Source organism: Cupressus sempervirens, chromosome 6, assembly GCF_028749045.1.
Source record: "Cupressus sempervirens isolate cs-2001-9-10 chromosome 6, ASM2874904v1, whole genome shotgun sequence".
Classification (NCBI taxonomy): domain Eukaryota; kingdom Viridiplantae; phylum Streptophyta; class Pinopsida; order Cupressales; family Cupressaceae; genus Cupressus; species Cupressus sempervirens.
Genome location: NC_143123.1, coordinates 585,358,186 through 585,382,627, shown reverse-complemented (window position 1 = coordinate 585,382,627; position 24,442 = coordinate 585,358,186).

Genomic DNA, 24,442 nt, shown 5'->3' with positions numbered 1-24,442 from the left:
CTATTTTTCCTCTTTTCAAAAATTTGGTTGTGCTTGGATACCTCATCAGGCCTTGTTGTTGAGACTCAAATATATTTTTTGTAGTAGTTTCTATGTTTTTAGCTACTCCCTAAGTTTATCTTAAAGGGGGGTTGTTAGAGTAATTAATATTTCCTAATTAACTATAGTTTGCTTAAGCTAAACTTTAAGCATCTAATAATTAATTCTTTTATTAATTATTATGATACAACCTAGGTTAAACTTTTTAAAGGTTTTGATCTCCTTTATAAGAACAATCTCTCTTTGTAATTGTTGACTAATTCACTTTTGATAATACTAATAATTTCTCTTTTTTCTTATCAAGAATGTCTCATCTATGGACCTGGCAATTTCATCCTCCATAGCTTTTGCTTCTCTCTTTATGTGATAGGTCTTTGCATGTAGGTGATTCTTGGGCGTTGTGGGGTTGATCTTTCATCAACTTCAACATCCAAAATAAATAATAATATGTTACAAAGTTTACTGAACTATTTAAAAAAAAAAATTAAACAATATCAAAGTAACAATGTGGAAGCAATATAAACATACACATCAAGAACACATAAGAAAGTACAACTACAATTTCCATTCCTCAAGGGTTCCTTTGAATAAAGTTATGTTTAGGAAGTTTATATTATTTAGTTCAAGTCTTAAGTACAATGTCCATAATCATAAAAATATAACATATTAATCTCATAAGAAATTCATGAATACAAGTGATACAATGAAAATACATCCAATGAATAACATCCACTGCATATGTCACAAGGTATGTGAGAATAGATGCAAGTACATTAAAATACAAGATACATGGTAATATACATATGCCAACTAAATATAAGTCTTTGAGATAGGAATAAGAATGATAATGCTACAAGTGCATCCATAAATATCCAATATTTGTCAAACTGAGGGGGACCCAAATGGTAAGAAGACACTACCTCCCAAACACGTGGTCACCTAATCAGGCTCCCACTCCCACTGTGTGGGAGAGATAATGTATGATCCACACACAATCATATCAAATAACAATCCTAGGCAAGGAATCCTAATAGCCAAAATTACCCAAAGGGTAACACAAGCTATTCAAGAAGAAGAGAAAATTAAAATCAAAAGACACTCATTTTAAACCAACATCACATACCAAGTCAACATCTAGATACCAAATACAATGCAATATCAAATCAAGATAAAGTCAATGAAAGGTATCCACCTTAAGTCAAAGGCCACAAGTCCAAGAACAATAATCAACAAATAACAACTGTCATTAATAAAAGTAAATCACTAATAATTAAAACATCCAACAATAGATATGCCACCAATAAATTGTTGATACTCATCAGTAAAAGTCAATTTCCAACAATAAATGACATCCAATCAATATGTAATAAAAATGTCCAACAAGTACACCAATAAATACACCACTAAAGACAAATAAAAAATCTATGGAAGAGACTTAGGCTACATAGTAGGGAGTGTCATCACATGGTTCAACTACTTGAGTTACACTGGACTAGTATCTCATTAGACCCTAGACCTTCAAGTGTCGAGTTACCCTAGACTAGTCACTCTGGACTTTGGAACCTCAATGCAACACATGCAGAATCAAAATACCCTCTTGTGAAGATGAGACAAACCAATCATACCTCTCACTAGGCATCATCACATTCCCATCCTTAGCATATACAAGTGCTCAAGGCATGGGCAAGGCAAAATCTCTAACTTATCTTTTTAATGTTTTCTAAATATTTTAATTACTATGTTATCACTTATTATACAACTTACATTGAGTTAAGTTGACAACCACTTTGAGCCCCAACCCCTATTGCAAACCACTCTCATAAACATGCACATAGACTACATTTTGAAAATTCACAAACCACAATTGTGTCTCATACCACAAAAATCATAGTGATTGAATTCAGTTCCTCAATAGGAAACTCAAAAATAACATTGGTTCTCAAAACCCAAGTTCTCATTAATGTTCAATAGCATAAAGCTCATAAAACATAAGTCTCAATTCAAATCATAAAGTACATCATAACATCAAGTCAAATAATCATAAAAGAGATCTCAAAAATGCCTCTGGTGCACATCCTAACTTGGTCAACTAACAACCCACAAAGAAAACCATCACAAAAATAAACATCACAAGGCTATAAATAGAATATAAGTAAACACATAGTTTTCAACCATATGATTTAATTCCATTAATTTCTCTTGTTTAGTTTGGGTTATAAGGATGTGTTTTGCATTAAAGTAACAATACACATGTTTACATAGATAGTGAGGCTAATATATCTATTTAAATAAATAAATATTTAAATGACAAATCTCTTTGTACATATAAAATATCACGCAACATTATCATTTTATTAGTTTAAGCAATCTTAAATCATAAATGATTTAATTAACAAAATAAATGTATATTATTAGATTAAATATTAGTATCAATTTTATTTCTAAAATTTTAATTTGATTTCTATTTAAGTTCAATATTAATATTTATTTTTTCTTTAATTCATAATGCAACTAGAGATAACTTGAATTTGAAATTATAATTATAATTAAATTATTTACAATTTCTCTCATAATACTAAATATTCATAACTAAATGATTATATGGTGAACTCCACTATAACTTCTCTTAAAATATAACTAAATCACAAGTATATATTAATTAATTTGTGACTCCACTTGTATTAATAAATATATAATAAGTTATATCCCACTAAGAGTTTTAAAAGTAATTGATATTAAAAAGCCACTAACAAGAAATAAATAGCATTTATTTATATAATTTTTAAAAAATTAAAAAAAAATTAAATTTGTTTTTTAAGAATTTGCCTTAGGGCAATATTCACCCAAGATCATAAAACTTGAACACAAGCACAACTGTAGACCAAAAAAGAGTATGATCAATATATCAGAGTATGTCATCATACATTGCTCTATATTGTATGTAGAAACACACTAGGAGTGCTTGTATATAAAGGCCTCTTAGGAAGCACCTAAAATATCTTTAGCAAGAACTAGGAGATAAGATAAGCATGACAACTAAGCACACATCTTATCCATCATTCTAGATGATAGGATAAGGATGAAAAGGTGTATCTCAAGTAGAGATGTTGTAGACACCATGTGCTTAGTTAGTGTGCTAACTCGTGTTATAGACACCATGTGCATAAAAGAGGTGCAAACTCGTGTGTTGTCAACGAAAACTCACAAGAGTGCACATACTCCTAAGTGACTAAATAAATAAATATTAAAATAATGCATTAACTTAAGTAAACTTAAGTTTAAATAGTGAATAAATATTTACACCAACACCCCCCCTTAAGTGCAACTTAGGGGAATGCCCTTAAGCTTACGACAAATAGGATGAAATGCATAGTGGGTCTTGACTACGAGGCCATGTTAGGTACCCATGTATATAATAAAATGCAATGCAATCTCTCATAAAGCAGAGAAAGAGGGAAAACCTCATCGAAAAAACCCTCCCCCAAAAAGAGAGATGAAAGATGTATGGACGGATGGAGTTATCAAGACCCCCCGAGTATGACATACATCGAGCATATATACATTAGTATATTTGACCCATTTTTAGACCAAAATTTTTGACCATCTATTAAGATAGGGTCAAATTGGTCGAAATAAGCAAGGAAAAATGTGGATTTTTTAAAAATCCATGCTCATGTTGGTCGAAATTTTGACCAACATGGGCTTCATATTGTTTTGAAAATGAAAAAATTCGTGCCCTATTTCATTGTTACGTAATTATTTTCAAAGCAGGAATTCCTTTTGGTTGTAGTTTGGAAGCTCGAAATCTTTGTTTTTCTATAAAAATGAGGAAGAGAAAGTCATTAAAGAAGGCTCTGCCAAAGAAAAAGTAGGAGAAGTTGGGTACAGTCTTCAACTATCCTTTTTGCAACCATGATGCTAGCGTTGAGTGCAAAATGTAAGTTTTCCATTCCTTGTTTTTTTTTAACTTTTTTTGTTTAGCCCTAATTTCTTTGTTAGGCATTCCACAAGCTTCGAAACCCTGATGTTGTGGATTTTTTTGAATGAATTTGAATAATTCATGCTATTGAGGTATAGAGAGAGTATTTAGAGTGAGTATTTGTTCTGCAAATGTCCATTCCTAAATCGTCGATAACTTGCCCCAAAATCATGTGTGCACACTCTACATTGTTATGTTGAACATGGGCTTCATATTTGGTCTGTCGAATGGTTAATCTCAAGGCAATGGTTGGAAAGTTGGGCACGCCAGAGATCGGAGGATTGATCGCACAAATTAAGGACAACCTGAACAATATTGATTACGCCACTGTGAGTATCTAACTAGGCCTTTTCTTTTAATATTTTTCTTCGATCATAACCATGTTTGAATATCTTTGGCAACTTGAGCAGAACCCATCTGGGCAACAAGACGTGACTTCAAAAAGAGAAGCTTATTCAAAGTTTGGTCATGACTTAATAAAAGAGCTATGGCAGAACAATGATCAAAAATATGTTTCCAAGGTATTGTTGATGCGAGTTTTGTATCACTTACATAACATATAAAAATTTGAAAATTTAATATGGGATATCAAACATGCAACTCCTTTCTTGAAAAGTTATTGCTCATGGGACATGAGTATAACTCCAATGTTCCTTAGACCGTTGGATACTCACTCAGTTTTATCGATGTGATTCACTAGTAATCACGTAGGTGGCCTTACACAAATTGTTAAGGATGACTTGGACTTTGGTGGGATGAAGGTGATGGTGGTTTGGTTTGTGAAATGTGCGGGTGGCAGATAATGTTGATGGTAGTGATGATGGAGGGTGTGTCTTCTGATGATGATGTTGATGGGAAAGTGATGGTTGTGAAAGGTGAATGGATGTGCTCTGATACTTAACTTGCTCCTCTAACTTCCTTCTCTAAACTTCAACTACCCAGCTACTCACTATTCTACTCCTACTCCTATGAATGGAAGGTTAGCAAATGGATTGGGATCGAACCTAATGAGAGCTGACCAACGGCCTCACTTTCACAGGTGCAATGATTCAAAGGAACATAAATTATTTCACCACACAAGGATTCCTAACTAGCTGCTAGGATGGTAATGGTCTAGCATTGACCCCTATCAAACATTTACCAAAGCTACCATACAATTATACATTTACTTTAACCTCGCTTAAACAACTTCAAATAAAATTTTCTTCAGCAACTTGAAAGGAAATCTAACTAAGTGGAAGTAGAAAACATGCAATAATACCCAATGTTCTTAATCAACATGCAAATCGCAACAATGGAAAACAGAGCAATTTTGGTATTATCTTCGCAACAATTTCTCCAACACTTTACAAATGAGAGCAAATGGCCTTTTATAGGGGCCAAAAATACAATGGATGGTGGAGATCAAAACAAGATCAACGATCCAGATTGGATCCTCAAAACCCTAATTAGGGTTTCCATCCCATCGGCCAATGAGAAGCCGCCACCTCATCAATCGACCAATGAAAAAAGTGCAAAAAGTGGCAACCAATGAAAAGGCACCAAAATGGTGGCCAATCAAAAATAGACACTTGTCTTATGCTAGAAGAAAGGGAAATTGCCACTTGGGCTTACATCAAATGATCTTCTAATATAAATCTTCCTTTCTCTTTCATTTTCTTAGCTAAGGCAATGAACTTAGCTAGCCTTTCGTTAACTTCTTCCATAGGAAGACAAGGCGTGTGCTTCGCCCTAAGTTCCACTAACTTCACCATGTTGCTTGTTGCTTGTAGTATCCTTTCATGGTCCTTCTCATATTCCTTTGCAAATCCAATAAAATCATTGAGAGAGGAAAGGCTGCCCAAATGTCTTTTCTTGATAGCAACCTTTCCTAACTCATCCAACCTCGATCTAAAATTTGTCTCGTTGACATCCTCTTCTCTAATATCCTCAAAATCTTCAATTGTTTGTCTGCCAATGTTGGCCAACACTCTCTTCCCTTCATCAAAAATGATGGATTTACTATTTAGATCAAATTTGGATGCACATTCCATAATCAATTTTGGACATGACATTGTGGGAGGAAAAGCTACCGCATGTACAATTCTACTTTTGTATATCCTCTTTGCCAAGGGGGATTGTCCTTCCTTTAGTCTTTCCTTCATCTGTATCATGTCCACTGTACCGATATTGATGTCAGTTATTCTCTTCATTTTCGAGAAGAAGGGCATTTTGGGCATCATATCCTCTTTGTCTTTCTTAGTGTTTGTCCACTTGAGATTCTTACTTGCACTAACATCCTCCATACTCGTTGCCCTATTCTGAGATGGTAGAGTGGTGGACTAGAAGGCAAGTAGAACCAAGTGAAGCAATCCTTAGATTAGAACGAAAGAAGGATGTCAGCTTAAGGACCCCTTGCAACTCTAGATGATGAAAATTCACTTTAACCAATAATCTTACAACTACTTTTTGGAATTAGGGCTAGACCTTAAGAACTTCAAACCCCTTTGCAAATAAAAAATTTAAACATCTAAAGATATCCTCCACTTGTTCACAAAGCAAAAATTAGACTTTCTCATGTATCTTCTCTCTCAACAAAAATCGCCTAAGTCTGATATGAAAAGTGCAGTCTTTAAAGGGAGAAAATCAGACCCTCACACAAATCACTCATGGTACACAAATCAGGTCTGCACTAGCAAAAATCACCAAATAATGGAGGAAATCTACCCTTTGCCAAGTCTTCCAACAATGAGAAATCTGTCCCAAGAGAAAAATCGCCAAGGAGTGGAGAAATCTACCTTGAAACTAAATTGCCAATCACCAAAAATCTACTCCTCAATAAAAATTCACCTAAGCATGGAGAGGAAGAAATGAAATGTGAGGAAGAAATGGGAGAGAGGCTATCTCTTATACCCAACTTCCCTCTCCCTCTAAGCCAGCCGACTTGGTCTTGGAGGAGAGAAAAAATAAAATAAAAACCAAATTAAGGCCCAAAATTAAATACTTAGCTCAAAAAATTATTTTTGCCAAAAGGAAAATTGTACTTTTAAATTGCCATTTAGCTCCAAATTGCAAAAAGAAATTAAATGATGCCTTGGAGATGTTAAATATTTCCATTTAATGAGAATTTAGTAATTAATATGTCATTAAAATTAGATTTTGACTAACCAAAAGCTATTTTTTCAATATTAAATTACTAATTTTATTAAAGGCAAAAGTTTTTCAAGGCAATTTAAATCTATTAAATCCAATTTTTTGCAATTTTTTCTCCAAATCAATTTTGTTATGCCAATTAGAATTTTTTGACAAAAATAAAATAAAATGGCCTCTAGAGTCAAAAATTGTTTTTTGCAATTTAGCCTCATTTCCACAAAATTAAAATTTTCACCAAAGAAAAAATTTAAGATTTTCCAAAACTTAAGTCTAACAAAAAAATTTATTTTGAAAGATTTTTCAAATTTACACAACTATATCCAGATTTTCAAAAGAAAATGTTTAAGTACAAATTTACAATTTTATCTTGCCAAATATTGCTCTTTAAAATTTTGTCTGGCCTAAGGATGAAATTGGTGGCTCTAGAAAACCAAGCAAAGTTGGGTGAAAATAAGCTGTCTCCCCACATTGTCTCGAAGGTGCCAAGGTGTGAAAATTTCAAAACTCAAATTTTTTTTGGACAACCCAAAAATTTTCCGAGGTGATAAAAAAAAGGGGGGTCCCTAAAGAATTTGGGGTGATGGTGTGAGAACCTCACAACATCTGGCGACTCCATGGGTGAAATGTTCCTAAACGTTTCAAGAATAAAATAACTTAGAACAAAAATCTTAGGATGGCCTATCTGCAAATCTACTTAAGGATGAGCACTCAACAAAGGAAAGAACTCTCAAGTTGAACCCAAGCATTTTGGCCATATGTTACCCACGTGTGTGCAAATGATTTATTCCCCGCTTGACAAGAACTTGACAATTTCTCAAATCCCTTGAACTTAACTATTATAATATCCTTACTTCAAAAGAAACTTGGAGAAAGCCCCATTGCCAGTCAGGCGTCTATAGCCTCGATGGAGTTATCGTTGTGGCATCACAATCATGGTTCTACCTTTAGTGATTATTTTTATAGCACCGGTAGAGATGATTGCACACCCTTAAACCAAATTTCATCTTTATTTTCACTTCAATACTTCTTTTTCTCTTTTGCATGATATTTTCTCTTTTTTCTTTTCTTTTCAATCTTTTGTTTGGTTTGCAGGCAATGAAGCTTGCGGAGGGTTTGGAAAACCACAGTGGCCCTAAAGTAGGTGTATGATTTTTACCAAGTCCAACTTCACTTCGAAACATCAAGAACTCGGAGCAATTAAGTGTGATTACAATGTTGTAACCATGCTAGAGATAACTCAAGAACCTAAATCGAGTCTAACCCAAATTTAATTCAAGTCCTACCATAGACTAACGACTAAGCACATCTTTTAACTTCTGAACCTTGCCAAATGTATTCAAGAAATGAACAAGACGGACTTTGTTTTGTCACCAAAAAATGTAAAATCTACACACCCTTCCCACGAGTGATAACATGGACCCCCCTTTGCACTTGTAGAGGCCCAAAACCAAAACTGCTAACTAAGGGAAGCTAAAAGATTTCAAGTCAAATTACTTGATGCAAATCAAACTCAAACTTCCTCACAAACCCAAACTAAAAGAATGAAAGAAAACTACTCTAAATAACTAAAAGGGAAACTACTCTAAACCCTTGGGCCAAATGATCCAAGAAAAACTCTACTCTAAAGAATTGAAAGCAAACTAACTATCAACTGAAAGCAAACCTAGTCTAACTATGTAGAAAAGGGCTCCGGATGGAGTCCTAGGCTTGGAAATAATGTTTGAGGAATTGCCCATTGACAAACAACGAGACATCCTTGCCAATAAGTGTCTTAAGTCTAAATGCATTATCTCCAATGATCTCGAATATCTGGAAAGGACCCTTCTATAGTTTATCGAATTTGTCATGTTGTCCCTTCCTCTCATGGGCTTTGTCCCAATATAAGACCAAGTCTAAAATCCTGAAGGCCTTATTTTGTGCTTTTCTATCGAACCAATGTTTCACTACCCCTTGATGTTTTGCAAATTTATCAAGGACTTCATCTCTTTTCTCATCTAACTACATCACTTGAGTCAACCTAACTTGGACTCGGTCTTCATTCTCATCATAGTATTCCTATATGAACCTCAAAGTTGGAATTTTCAATTGGATAGGGAATACAAGATCTTGTCCATAAACCAAATGATAAGGTGTGATTCCTATGGACTCTTTCATTCTAGTTCTGTCAGCCCATAAGGTCTATCTTAGTTGTGTGTGCCAATCTTTTGGGTCCCTATCTAAGAGTTTTCCAATCACGGTCAAAAGGTTCTTATTTGTAGATTCTGCTAGGCCATTTCCCTGGGGATAGTATCCTGATGAAAATTTGAAAATAATCCCATGGTCAAATGCCCAAGTATGAAATTTCAAAGAAGTAAAAGCACAATCATTATCACATACAAAAGCAAAAGGACAACCAAACCTTGTGGTGATCTTTTCTTCTAAGAACTTAATGACAGTGTTAGCAGTGCAATTCTTGAAAGCTTGGGCTTCTGACTACCGAGTACAGTAGTCAGTTGCAGTTAGAATATACCTATGTTGTGCTGAGGAAGGTGGATTGATGGGACCAATGAAGTCAAGTCCCCACATCGCAAAAGGTCTCACCTCAATGATTGGCCACAAAGGCATCACTAGGTTCCTCTATCTCTTTATCGTAGTTTGGAAAACATGACAAGTCTTCACATGCTTGTGAGTCTTTGAACAAAGTTGGCCAGTAATATCCAGCTCTTAATATCCAATGTGTTGTGGCAAAATTTGATCCATGTCTTGCTCCCCATTTATCATGAAAATGTTCCAATATGTTCATGGCTTCTTCCTTTTTGATGCATCGCAAATATACCCCTTCATGATTCTGCTTGTACAATACTGCTCCTTGTAGCATATATCTTCTGCTCTTAAATCTCAATGCTCGCTTTTGCATTGGGTTCAAATGTGAAGGACATTGGTGATTTAAAAGATAGTTGATTATGTCCTAATACCATTCATCAAGATGTACCTCCTCCAATTCATAAACTTGTTGTACAAGTCCAGATCCTTCTGATGCCATGGTTTGTGCCAATTGTTGTCCTTTGACTAGTTTCATCGGTTGGATCTCTATGTCATATTCTTGAATAGTGGTGATCCACTTGCCTCTTCTTTCTCTGAGTTCACTTTGCATCAACAAAGTCTTTACTGCTATGTTAGGCACAATTGCATGTACTTTGCTTCTTAAGATGTAATGCTTGAATTTCTTTACTACTTTCACCAAGGCATAGGCTTGTTTCTCCACATTTGGGTAGTTCAATTCGGCCTCCCTGAAGGGTGCACTCATGAATGCAATCGGATGCTCTTCACCTTCTTTATTATTTTTTGTTAAAATGGACACACATGCGTGATTAGAGGGGAAAAAAAATGTTGAATGGCCTCTCATAATCCAGAATTACCAGGACTAGTGCATTGATAATAGCATGTTTTAGTTCCTCAAATGCCCTTTTTGCTACTAGAGTCCAATCTACTTTTGCATCCTTCTTCAACATGTCATTCATTGGTTTCACAATATCAACAAATGCAGATATGAACTTCCTCACAAAGTTTATCTTTCCAAAGAAAGATTTGAGCTCATTTTTACTACCTGGCATGCCAAGTTTGGAAAATGCTTCTACCCTCTCTGGATCTATCATTATACCCTTCTCTGAAATCGCATGTCCCATAAGTTTCCCTTTGGTAACTCCAAACATGAATTTCTTTGGATTCAAAGAGATTCCAAACCTTCTACATCTTGCAAAAACTTTCCTCAAGTCCATTATGTGATCCTCTCTATTTTTTGAAAATACCATTATGTCATCCATTTAAATGATAATGCATTTGTCTTTTAAGTCCTTAAAGGCATAGTCCATAGCTCTTTGAAATGTTGCACCTGCATTGATCAAGCCAAAATGCATCCTTCTGTATGCAAATGTTCTCCACTTCATGGTGAAAGCCGTCTTCAATCTATCTTCCTCTTTGACTATCACTTGATTGTATCTTGAGTATCCACCCATAAATGACATCATTTTAGCCTCGTTCACAATTTGTAAACCTTGTCCAGTGATGGAAATGGGTAATTGTTCTTTTCTAATTCTCTATTCAAGTTTTTGAAATCAACACACAACCTTATCTCTCTATTCTTCTTTCTGACTGGGACAAGATTGGCGACCCACGTTGAGTGTCTCATTGGGAAGATGATTCACACATCGAGAAAATTCTTCACTTCTTGATATATCAATGGTTCTAACAAAGGGTTGAATGACCTTTGTTGCTTCTTGAATGGCTTACTCCCTTCCTTCAGTGGAATTGTGTGTGTAATGATGGTGGGATCATGTCTTCAAATCTTCATATCCCCAAGCGATCATGTCAGGGAATTCTCTCATCAAATTCAATATGTCTATTTTCTCTTTAGGTGTACAAACTTTTCCAATGTGGGCAATCTTGGGACAATTCTCTGTTCCCAAATTAACTTTTTCACATTCATCACCTCCTATAGGTTGATACTGTGTTTTGTGGAATTTATCCATGTTAAATATTCTTTCTAATTCAATCATTCCTTTTGGGATAGTGTCGGTCTTTAAGCTTATTATTCCTTCTATATCAATCTCTGCTTTGTCATCTACTTCACCATCTATGATCTGTGCTGTGAAGATATCTGAATTGGTCAAGAATTTAAGAATATGCCTATCATCTTTGAACACCTAGAAATTCTTAACATTGTCTGGTACTGATGGAACAGATGCCAATTCCACTCTAAACTTCTTCAAGCCATCCAACTTAATTGGTGCTAGTGAGCTTGCAGTCTGTGCAAGGGCATTTTCCACCTGATTGTTTTCTCTATAGCTGAACTTGATGTTGAAGGCATCAAAGCTTTCTATCAAATCCCAGACTCAGTTTCTATAATTCTTCAACCTTCTGTCATGGCAAGAAAATTTTTGCTTTATCTATTAAATTATTAGATATGAGTCCCCAAGTACATGAAGCATTTTGGCACCTTTCTTAATAGCACACAACAAGCCTAGAATCAACGCTCCATATTTCGCCATGTTGTTGGTGCATGGGAATTGAAATCTGTGTGCCTCCAAATATGTTGCCCCTGTTGGGCTGACTAACTCAAATCCAGCTTCGGCTTCTTGCTTGGTTTTGGAGCCATCAAACCTTAGAGTCCATGCTCCATTTCTTTCTAAATACTCCTTTTGTAAATTATTTGACTCATCTGCTTCATCATCTTCTTTTATTTCTTCATTGGGTGGCATTATTTGGTTCTTCATTTCCCCCATCACGCTACTTTCATCTTCGTCAACTTGTTGAATCTCAACTTTCTGTTTGCCATGTTGATTTTCATGTTTTAGGGCCCCTAGGATCCTCTTTTCCACTTGTTCCAAGGCCACTGTACACAAAGAGCAAGATAATTCTAAGTGGAATGCATTGTGGATTCTGCACCAGTTGGGTAAAATAAGTCTCTTACTGGCGTTTGGTTACCCAACTCCATCCCTTGTTGCATAGATCTAGTCATGAAATTCTTGAAGTTTTCAAACATGCCTTCACCCTCATTGGACGAAGCATCTGGATCTAACTCAATCAAGATCTCAGTGGAATCCTTTCCTTCACTCATGATATTCATAGTCAATACTTCTACTTTCTTGGGTCTGTAGGTGCTCATATTTGTTTCCACGAATAATATTTTATTTGGTTCATCCTTTTTTGTGATTGTCAATCTCAACCTCGGGGTGCTATCAATTCTGATTTGATTGGCTAGTCCTTTCTAAGGGAGCCACATGCGAGAGAAGTTCATCGCCATGTATCCATTCAATCTTCTAGCCCAATCTCTACCTAGGATCAATCCAAAGGTATCAGCTACATCTACCATGAAAATGTCTACCATGTGTTCCATTCTTGGATTAGATGCCAACTACATGTGTATGTTGTCTAGCTCACCTACTATTGGCACTTCTGTCCTATCCAATTGAGTAACTCTTTTGTTTGATCCCCAAAGGTGTGATTCCCAATCTTCTGCAAATATTCAAAGGCGTTACGTTACTTGATGCTCCTGAATCTGTTAGGCAATTGTGAAGCAACTTCCTGAACATCCTTACTAATAGCAAAAATGGTGCTGGCTCATCTTTCCCTTGATAATACACTACAGGTGTCTTATGTACCTGCTTTCGCTTCACTCCAAAATCTGTTGCTTGAGCAACCACTTCTTTCTTCACTTTTTCTTTATTGTTTATTAGGTCTTGACTCCTTTGAGTTTGTTGCTCCGTTGGCATTGATCCTTGAGCCACGTAAATTGGTTGAGGTCCCGACTATCTATTGAACTCACTGATATCACCATATCCAATTTCCTATGTAGAACTTCCTATTTCTCTGTATGAAATATCTTGAGATGAGTTTGTCATATTTGGTCCTAGAGCGTCTTGGATTACATGCACCAAACTAGGAGGAGACCTCCCTTGAGTCTGTGTTGTTGCACCTTGAGAGTGAGATCCTCTCAAATTGTCAAGGAACATGTCTCTAATCTCTACTACCCTCAACAACTCGAACAAAGGGAGACTGATTTTAACCTTCTTCATCTCCTCTGTCACACTTTTTCCTAATCTTTTCAACTCTTTATTGTTCACGGCATTATTTCCAGCTCTTCCTCTATTTGCTTCTTGTGTTGACTAGACATTCTATGTTCTTTGAGTACCTTGATTGTTTTGTTGTGTGTTTTGTTGAAAGCTTGGTTGTCCATTCCCACTACCAAGGTTGCCTTGTCTATATTCAGGTGCACCCTTCGAAGGATTTGGTATATTACTCACATCGGGGTGTTGAGGCGTATTGAAATTATTTGGGGGTATGGAAGATGTGAAGGGTCCATCATTTCTCTTGTTGTTCCTTTGATAGAACCTAGTATTGCTAGTCGGTTGTTGAAATGTCTAGTTCCCATCTATTCCTTGAACTAAAATAGTGTCTTCCAAAGGTGGGAAAGAAAAATTTGACCCATCATTATACCCTTTCTGATCTATTACCTCATCAACTGTTATGTTTGCTGACTCGGGAGGAAATTTCCCTTGGGAATCTTCATAAGCTTCAAATTTTAGTGGGAATGAAAATTCCTCAAAAGTCAGACATTGATCATATCCCAGGGAAGGGACAATCTCATACCCTGTAACCTTAACATCTTCCTAGTTATTTGATTCATCTATTATGTTTTGAAACAAGTTAGATGCTCTCTTGAATTCTACACACCCTAACTTCGAATGTTGATCTGTCTCATGGAATCTGCAATACTTGGACATGGCGAACTTAGCCAAGAATATTTGGTCCACTGGTCTATTATCTATTGGACCTTGATTATCAATTGGTGAAACCACATTTTCATTGTTTGGACCCGTATTCCAAGTTCTCCTCTAGTTGGACTGATTGTTGTATCCTTGGTCTTGTGACTAGTTATTACCTTGATAGTTATTGTTTTGGTAGTTCCTTTGATAACTACCACCTTGGTTATTCCTTTGGTAGTCTCTGTCTTGATAATTCCTCTGGTATCCTCCTTCTTGATGGTTCCTTTGATATCCTCCTTGATAACCTCCACCTTGATTCTGGTAATTATTCCCTTGATTATTTCTTTGGGAACTTTGGAGTTGATTGTTTTGATTTCTCAAGTAGGTGACTTCTGTAGATAGCTTCTTGACTTGGTCAATCAACTCTTTCATTTCATCATTTTCTTCTTGTGTTCTTGTGGAGGAACTTGCACCTTGTAGATAAACTGGTATTGATGGCGGTGCTTGAGATAATGGAGGCCTCGAGTGTACTACTAACTGATTTGTGGGCACCTGTTATGCAAGCTATGGAACCAGATTGTTTGGATATCTTGCACCTTGGGGTTCCATTCCTTGTTGGCCTAATTGCCTTCCTATCTCAATTGCTTTAGTGTAGGCCTCAGTTAATTTTGTGGGAGCATAGCCGTTTGGTTGTCTAAGGCATTATAGTATGCTTCCAATGCACCAGCCTCCGTCATTGTGTAAGGGGCTTGCAATCTCGTGTAAGCCTTATGGAAATGATCATTGAAGGAACTTATCATCTCCCTATCATGCCTCCTTATGTCCACAAACCTTCTTTATAACTCCAGTGGTGTGATGGGCATACCAAACTTTGCAAGAAAGGCTTCCTTGAGTTGAACCCATCCTGTTATTGATGATGCTGGTAAATTGACAAACCAGTAATAAGGTTCTTCACTTAGTGAGTAAGGGAAAATGTTACATGCGACATCTTCCTCTTGAATTTTCTATTGCACAATGCCTCTTGGAATACCTTGATATGCTCGTCTGCTGTATGATTAGGATCATTGACAAAAAAACTTGGAGCAGAATACTGCCGAATTCTTTGATAGATCATGGTATTGTTGGAATAAGAGTGGTGAGGCATTGTTTTGGAGCCATGGTGGTTGAGCCATCATTGGTTGATTGATTTGAGCTTGAACTAGTTGATTGACTAGTGCCTAAATTGGTGGATTGACTTGAGCCTGAATTGGTGGATTACTTGGAGCCTGAATTGGTAGACTACTTGAGGGGCTAGCTAAGTTTGAGGTATTAGCTACCTGACGATTCCTTGGTTTCTTGGGAGATTCTAACACAAGTAAGTCCTCTTCTTGGTGTGGTGTATTTCTCAATATCCTCTACCTCTTATTAGATATCAGTCTCTCAAATCTTTTGGGGGAAAAAGACCCAATCTTTCTATCCAACTTGAAAATAATCCCACCTTGATTGTCTCTAATTCGAGTTCTCTTCAATAATAGCTTGAGCTTGTCTTTGTGCTTTCTTTTCTCTCTCAAGTTTCCTTTCCAATTCTCTTTGACGTTCTAATCTCCTTTGAATTCTCCTTTCAATAGCTCTTGTTTTTCTTTCTTCTTGATTTAGCACATCAATGGTTTCCAGGTACTCTCTAGTGTTATCACTTTCCTCCCAAGTGGTTGAGCAAAAACTTGCTACAATGTGATCTTTAAGTGTTCTCCAAGTTGCTCTGGGCTGATTTGATCTAGGAAGCACCATTCTTCTTCATGATTGAATGCCAATAAATCCTCAAAATAAAATTTTCAGGCCCTCCTTCTAGCACCAGATAATGTTGATGCGAATTTTGTATCACTTATATAATGTATTAGGATTTGAATATTTGATATGGGATATCAAAGATGCAACTCCTCTCTTGAAAAGTTATTGCTCATGGGACATGAGTATAACTCCAATGTTCCTTACACCGTTGGATACACACTCAGTTTTATCAATGTGATTTGCTGGTAATCACGTAGGCAGCCTTACGTAAATTGTTGAGGATGACTTGGACTTTGGTGGAATGAAGGTGATGGTGGCTTAGTTTTTGAAATGTGTGGGTGGTAGATAATGTTGATGGTAGTGATGATGGAGGGTGTGTCTGCTGATGATGATGTTGATGGGAAAGCGATGGTTGTGGAAGGTGAATGGATGTTCTCTAATACTTAACTTCTCTAACTTTCTTCTCTAAACTTCGACTACCTAGCTACTGACTATTATACTCCTACTCCTATGAATGGAAGGTTGGAAAATGGATGGGGATCGAACCAAATGAGAGCTGACCAACAGCCTAACTTACACAGGTTCAATGATTCAAAGTAACAATAAACTAGTTCACCACACAAGGCTTCCCAACCAGCCGCTAAGATGCTAGTGGTCTAGTATTGACCCCTATCAAACATTTACCAAAGCTACCATACAATTATCCATCTACTTTAACCTCACTTAAACAACTTCAAATAAAATTTGCTTCAATAACTTGAAAGAAAATCTAACTAAGTGGAAGTAGAAAACATGCAATAACACCCAATGTTCTTAATCAACATGCAAATCACAACAATGAAAAAGAGAGCGATTTTGGTATTATCTTCGTAACAATTTCTCCAACACTTTACAAATGAGAGAAAATGGCCTTTTATAGGAGCCAAAAATACAATGAACAGTGGAGATCAAAATGAGATCAACAATCCAAATTGGATCTTCAAAACCCTAATTAGGGTTGCCACCCCATCGGCCAATGAGAAGTTGCCACCTCATCAATGGACCAATGAAAAAAGTGCAAAAAGTGGCAACCAATGAGAAGGCACCAAAATGGTGGCCAATCAGAAATAGACACTTGTCCTATTGTAGAAGAAAGGGAAATTGCCACTTGGGCTTACATCAAATGATCTTCTAATACAAATCTTCCCTTCTCTTTCATTTTCTTAGCTAAGGCAATGAACTTAGCTAGCCTTTCATTAACTTCTTCCATAGGAGGACAAGGTGTGTGCTTTTCCTTGAGTTCCGCTGACTTCACCATGCCACTTGTTGCTTGCAGTGGATTGAGAGAGGAAAGGGTGACCAAATGCCTTTTCTTGGTAGCAACCTTTCCTAACTCATCCAACCTCGATCTAAAATTTGTCTCGTTGACATCCTCTTCTCTAATATCCTCAAAATCTTCGATTGCTTGTCCGCCAATGTTGGCCAATACTCTCTTCTCTTCATCAAAAATGATGGATTTACTGTTTAGATCAAATCTAGATGCACATTCCATAATCAATTCCAGACACGACAATGTGGGAGGAAAAGCTGCCGCATGTACAATTCCACTTTTGTATATCCTCTTTGCCAAGGGGGATTGTCCTTCATCTGTATCATGTCCACTATACCAATATTGATGTTGATTATTCTCTTCATTTTCGAGAAAAAGGGCATTTTGGGCATCATATACTCTTTGTCTTTCTTAGTGTTTGTTCGATTGGGATTCTTACTTGTACTAACATCCTCCATACTCGTTGCCCTATTACGGGATGATAGAGTGGTGGACTAGAAGGCAAGTAAAACCAAGGGAAGCAATCTTTAGACTAGAACAAAAGAAGGATGTCAGCTTAAGGACCCCTTGCAACTCTAGATGATGAAAATTCACCTTAACCAATAATCTTACAACAACTTTTTGGAATTAGGGCTAGACCTTAAGAACTTCAAACCCCTTTGCAAATCAGAAATTTAAACATCTAAAGCTATCTTCCACTTGTTCACAAAGCAAAAATTAGACCCTCACACAAATCGCTCATGGTACACAAATCAGGTCTGCACTAGCAAAAATTGCCAAATAATAGAGGAAATCTACCCTTTGCCAAGTCTTCCAACAATGAGAAATCTATCCCAAGAGAAAGATTGCCAAGGAGTGAAGAAATCTGCCTTGAAACTAAATCACCAATCACCAAAAATTTGCTCCTCAATAAAAATTCACCTAAGCATGGAGAGGAAGAAATGAAATGTAAGGAAGAAATGGGAGAGAGGCTATCTCTTATACCCAACTTCCCTCTCCCTCTAAGCTAGCCAACTTGGGAGGAGAGAAAAAATAAAATTAAAACCAAATTAAGGCCCACAATTAAATATTTAGCTCAAAAAATTAATTTTGCCAAAAGGAAAATTGTACTTTTAAATTGCCATTTAGCTCCAAATTGCAAAAAGAAATTAAATGATGCCTTGGAGATGTTAAATATTTCCATTAAATGAGGATTTAGTAATTAATACGTCATTAAAATTGGATTTCGACTAACCAAAAGTCATTTTTTCAATATTAAATTACTAATTTCATTAAAGGCAAAAGTTTTTCAAGGCAATTTAAATCTACTAAATCCAATTTTTTCTCCAAATCGATTTTGTTATGCCAATTAGAAATTTTTGACAAAAATAAAATAAAATTGCCTCTAGAGTCAAAAATTGATTTTTGCAATTTAGCCTCATTTCCACAAAATTAAAATTTTCACCAAAGAAAAAATTTGAGATTTTCCAAAACTTAAGTCTAACAAAAAAAAAATCTTTTGAAAGATTTTTCAAATTTACACAACTATATCCGGATTTTCAAAAGAAAACGTCTAAGTGCAAATTTACAAATTTATCCTACCAAATATTTCTTTTTAAAAATTTTTCTGGCCTAAGGATGAAATTGGTGGCTTTGGAAAATTAAGTGAAGTTGGGTGAAAATAAGCTAAGTCTCCCCACATTTGTCCCAAAGGTGCCAAGGTGTGAAATTTTCAAAACTCAAAAAAAATTTGGACAACCCAAAAATTTGCCAAGGCGATAAAAAAAAGGGGGGGGGGTCCCCAAAGAATTTGGAGCGATGGTGTGAGAACCTCACAATAGGTCTTTAGACGATGCCAAACCTATTGTTTATTATAAAAGCACTTCTTATTTAGAATTAATAATGCAAATAGATAATTTTAAGAATAATTGTTTGAGTGCTCTTGTTCCCAAAATTACCAAGGCAATATTCCAAATTAGGGTTTTTTTTTCTTTTCTAATTTCTTTTTCTTCTGTTTCTTGAAGATTCTGTGTGAAGTTCTCTATTTGTTTGTCTTGAAAGGGGGTTTTTTTTTTTGCTCGTGTAGATGGACAAGGCATCGATTTTTGGAGATGCCATTAGCTATGTACAAGACTTGCAGAAGAAAGTGAAGGACATTAAAGCGGAGATCTGCAACAAACATTGAACTCTTTTTAGGTATCTTTCATTCTCATCCCTTTAATAGGTATGTGAACAAAATCAAACTTCTTCAATTTGTGTCAATGTCTAAAGGCCTTCACACCACCAAATCCTCTCAAGGTTCAATCTCAACATCTTCCTTTTACAAGAGCACAAATAAGATGCTATCTCAACATCCCCCACTTATTGTCAAGGAACAATGGGCATCTGTATTTTCAAATTCCTTTTAGGGTATATCTCAACCTTGTCTTTTCAGCAAGTAAAAGAATAATCAAACTTCTTTGGCTTAGTGTGAGGAACTTATGGTCTCCGAGCCACTAAAGATCATAACCCGTCCCTCTAATGGTTGCACAAATAACCAAACTTCTTTGAATTAGGTCCAATAAATGAAGGGTGTCCATACCACTAATTTTCTTAGAGGTATAATCTTGACCAGTGCACAAATAATCAATTCTTTTTAGATGATCCCGACATCATCTCTTTAACAAGTTCTTGAATAATTATACTAATACACAATCCTAGCCCCATTTCTTTAGCAATTGATGGATAATCAAATGTCTACCCCATCTCGACCTTTCCCTTTTATAAGTAAACAAATAATCAAAACCCCTTACACGTAATATGAAGGACTCCAGGGTATTCATGCAATCAAATTTGTTTTAAACATTGTCTTGATCTAAACTTTTCTATGGCATTGCCTTCATCTCTTTTATAAGGCCACAAATAACCAACCCTTTTCAATATTGTGTCAAGTATATAATAGCTTCCATGTTGGGCCATGTCTAATTCATTAAAAAAAAAAAACTTAAATAATTGGTCTTCTTCAACTTATTATCAAGGATCGATAGTCCTTTCGACTACAAATTCTTTCAAGGTGCAATTTCAACCCCATCCACTTAATAATAATCAAAATTCATTGGTTAGTGTAAGGGTTGATTAAGTCTATAATATTAATTTCAGTAAGGATATGATCTAAATTGTGTCCTTTCACTACACAACATCACTACACTCCAAGAAAATCTTAAGACACAATATCAACTTCATCCATTTAATAGATACCCAAATAATAAAACCCATTTGATTTAGTATTGAGGCTTGATTGTATCCATATCATTAATCTTAGTTAAGGTACGATGTAAACCTCATCTTTTCATTGTAAGAGTCAATACGCCCCAAATAAATCATAAGTTACAATTGGAGAATTAGAATGTGATTGAAATCTCAAAGTCTGGAAGTTACTGGAGCACAGAGATAGACTGACAAGGATCACTTAATGGTATTGATTTTTTGTAAAAAAATACAGGTAAATGCTTAGTGATATTTGATTTTGAAGATACAGAGAATATAAAGAAATGCTAAAACATTGTTCCAGTAAGTTAATTTCAGTCTAAAAGAATTTGCAGGCTCTATGTACACAATTAGTTTGCAAGGGAATGATAAATACAGAGACAGACTAACAAGGATCACTTTATGGTATTGAATTTTTGTAAAACAATACAAGTATAATGCTTAGTGATATTTGATTTTGAAGATAAAGAGAATATAAAGGAATGCTAAAACATTGTTCGAGTAAGTTAATTTCAGTCTAAAAGAATTTGCAGGCTCTATGTACACAATTAGTTTGCAAGGAAATGATATATTTATCAGTTTATATTGTTCAGAAATACAGATTGTGAATTATCAATTTTGAATGAAAATCAGTACAGAAATATATCAATGATATTCAATTTTGTGATTGTAAATTAATTCTCTAGTGAAGTACTAAATTGTGGTTCAGTTTGGTTGAAATAATACATAGATTGACAGAGTTTTTGCTCTGAGAAGGGAATTGTTGTTCCTAAGGGTTGGAGCCCTTAAAATTGTAATTGAAGCTCATTGAGATGGCTGGATTAGGACAATAGATCCTAGCAGCCTTTGTGTTTGTGGTTTTTCCCAAGTTTGTGTTAAGTCTTTTGGAGAAAAAAAAACCTTAAGTATAGTTCTGAGAACTAGAGTTTACAAGTTTAGTACATATACTTTTATAGTTCTTAATGAAATTGGAAATGCTCATCTTATTGCCCCTTTTTTAAGGAATTATTTTATTAAAATGAAGCTGACATCTTGTACTTTTATGATATACTTGAGCTCATAAATATTTAATGTTTATGGAAGCCAATCATTTTGATCAGCAACTACCTATTTCAATGCCTTCACATATTGTTGTTAGATATCATAGCATTTGCAAGGGAGCTTTGCAAAATGTACATCATACAGCTAGGGAAGTTACATTCCTATTGCAGATATAGTGACAATTATACTTCCAACATGGCATCGCTCCCATAGATGTTTTTTCTTATTGAACTCATATTTTCGTGCAAAGTCTCTTCTTTTGTCTTAGGATTGCTGGTTTAAACTTCAATTCTTCTCTGATATTGACTTTGAACGATATATTGTGGTGCTTGGTTGGAACTGGCCAACACTCTAATTTTTAGGTGTCACATTCACTTCTTGTTGTTGGTATATTTCCTAATAGGGAAGGTTGTGTTTCTTAGCTGATTTATCTTCCGTGTTTTCTTTTGTCAGCTTACCTCTGTTAAAGTATAACCATATTGTATAATGATCAATTAATGTGCAGACTTAGAGTTCTCACTTACCACTATTAGAATATAATTATATTCTTTAATGATCAATTAATGTGCAACTTAGAGTTTAATAAAGTCTTTTGGACTTTAGATTAGTCTGAAATAAGTCTTTATGTTCTATTTACTTTTTAACTTAGTGTAAGTCTATATAAGAAAGTTTTTGTTTCTTAATTTATCAATTGAATATCTTGGTAATTTTTGTTTTTTTTGTTTTATTAATCTGGTATCGAAGCTTAAGTTGAGCTTCAGGATCTGAGAAAGCGAATCATTGTAGGGATTACGGTTGATTGTCATGTGTTGTCAAATTGCATGTGAAAACCAGTGAAGATTCAAGATCCAAAAGAGTTTGTATGCAATTTTACGAACTCGTTAAGGGCAGGAAAATTGTGAGATTTTTAAAAACATTGTGGTGCCAGTATTTGCAAATTTGTGTGGCAATTTTTGTAGTGATTGCAGATTTTTAAATAGCTAAAAGTTGTGCCTAGGTTTTCATTAATTTTTCCCATGATATTTGAAACAAAATCAGGGGTTTTCCTTTAGTGGCCAGGTTCGGTGATACAATTTTTGATGATTGTTAGTTTTCTGACCAGAATTTGACCAATTTTGTTTAGGAATCCCTCTTTTTTTATTTTGCAACCAATCCCATATTTGCAAATTTAGGGTTTTACACAATTATCTAGGGTTTAAAGTGTATAAATAACCTACACAAGGTGGTCCTACATATTTGAATTCCTACTTAAGAATAATTCTTCACTTTAATGCATTTAAAACTGAATGAACTCATATGATATCTATCTTTATCAAAGTAGTGGAACGAGTTAATGTGATTGTATCTTAATGTCATGCTTTCAATTATTTTTGTAATTCTTCTGTTGTTGTGGCTATTTTTTAAGTCTAGGTTGTGTTAAGCCATTAGCTGATAGAGGAAACTTGGTATTCCAGAATACAAATGATGTCTTCATGTCCACCCTACAATTGGTATTATTTGAAGTTGGACTATCTTGATAAATGTTTCTGAAAGAAGTATCGATATTTTGTCATCCTTTGTCGGTTTAAATATTTTTGGGTTGCAATGACATCGGTTTTTTAAATTTTTTTGCTCATATATCTGTTCATGTACGCTTGGCATGCCAAAAAAAATGTGCTCTAGCAGCATTCAATTGATGGATCAAGGGTTTGTGTGATTTTCCTGAAAACAAGGTACATAGTTTTGGTGATCATGTGTTTCTTTTGCAAGATTCAGTTAACTTGCAAGACAACTCACATAGTGTGAAGTAAGTTCCTCAATGTATTTTCATATGTGAGGATTTCTCTTTTATTGTTCTCAGAATTTAGAATATCTTAAGGACTTTTGTAAGATTGAAGTGCAGTAATGCTTGTGATCTGATTAGAAACAATGGAGCTACAAAATTTAGCAGGGAAGCATAACTGAATATTGTCTTGTTCCATGTTGTCCATCCATGATTGTGGTTTATTTATTATTTTGAAGTTCTTTCTCATCATTTCAGGGAATTTTCAATAATGAACTAGGCAAAAGAATATAGAAGATTAATCCAGAAGCCAACTAGTTATTTGTGGTATGAGAGGACTTCATTATTTTTATGATTTTTTTTTCATTTCATGTTTTCATTGAGGGGATCACTTTGAATTGATGGTTGTACTTGTAAATGACTACTATCTAAGTTTGGCTTTGATCCTTTCATCTGCTAGATGGTTATTTGTTTTCTAGTTTTATAAGTTAGCTTCTGTATATAGGTCTTACTGTCCTTTAAAATAAAATGAGTTGTTTTCCTTCTGACATGATTTTCTCTCTTATTACTATTAGTGATAATGTTTTGCAGGAATATCACCAAGTATGAGGACCCTACACAGCAGTTGGTCACATCAGATCTTGATGAACTAGCCAAATGTAATAATGTAAATAATAATGTGTTGCAGGAAACATCAAATGAAAAATCAACTAAACTTGAAAAATTGTCGGATTTGGAGGGAGAGCAGAGCCCACAGAATAATGTAGTTGAAGGTTACAATGAAGAGAAATTTAAAACAAATGTGAAGGAAGTTAATCATGATGGTGGCTCTGAACCTTCATCACATACTGCTCTTCAAATAAGCTTCACCCTTCCTACTTCATGCTATGCAACAATGGCTATTTGTGAACTACTGAAAACATCAACCTCAGTATGTATTAGTA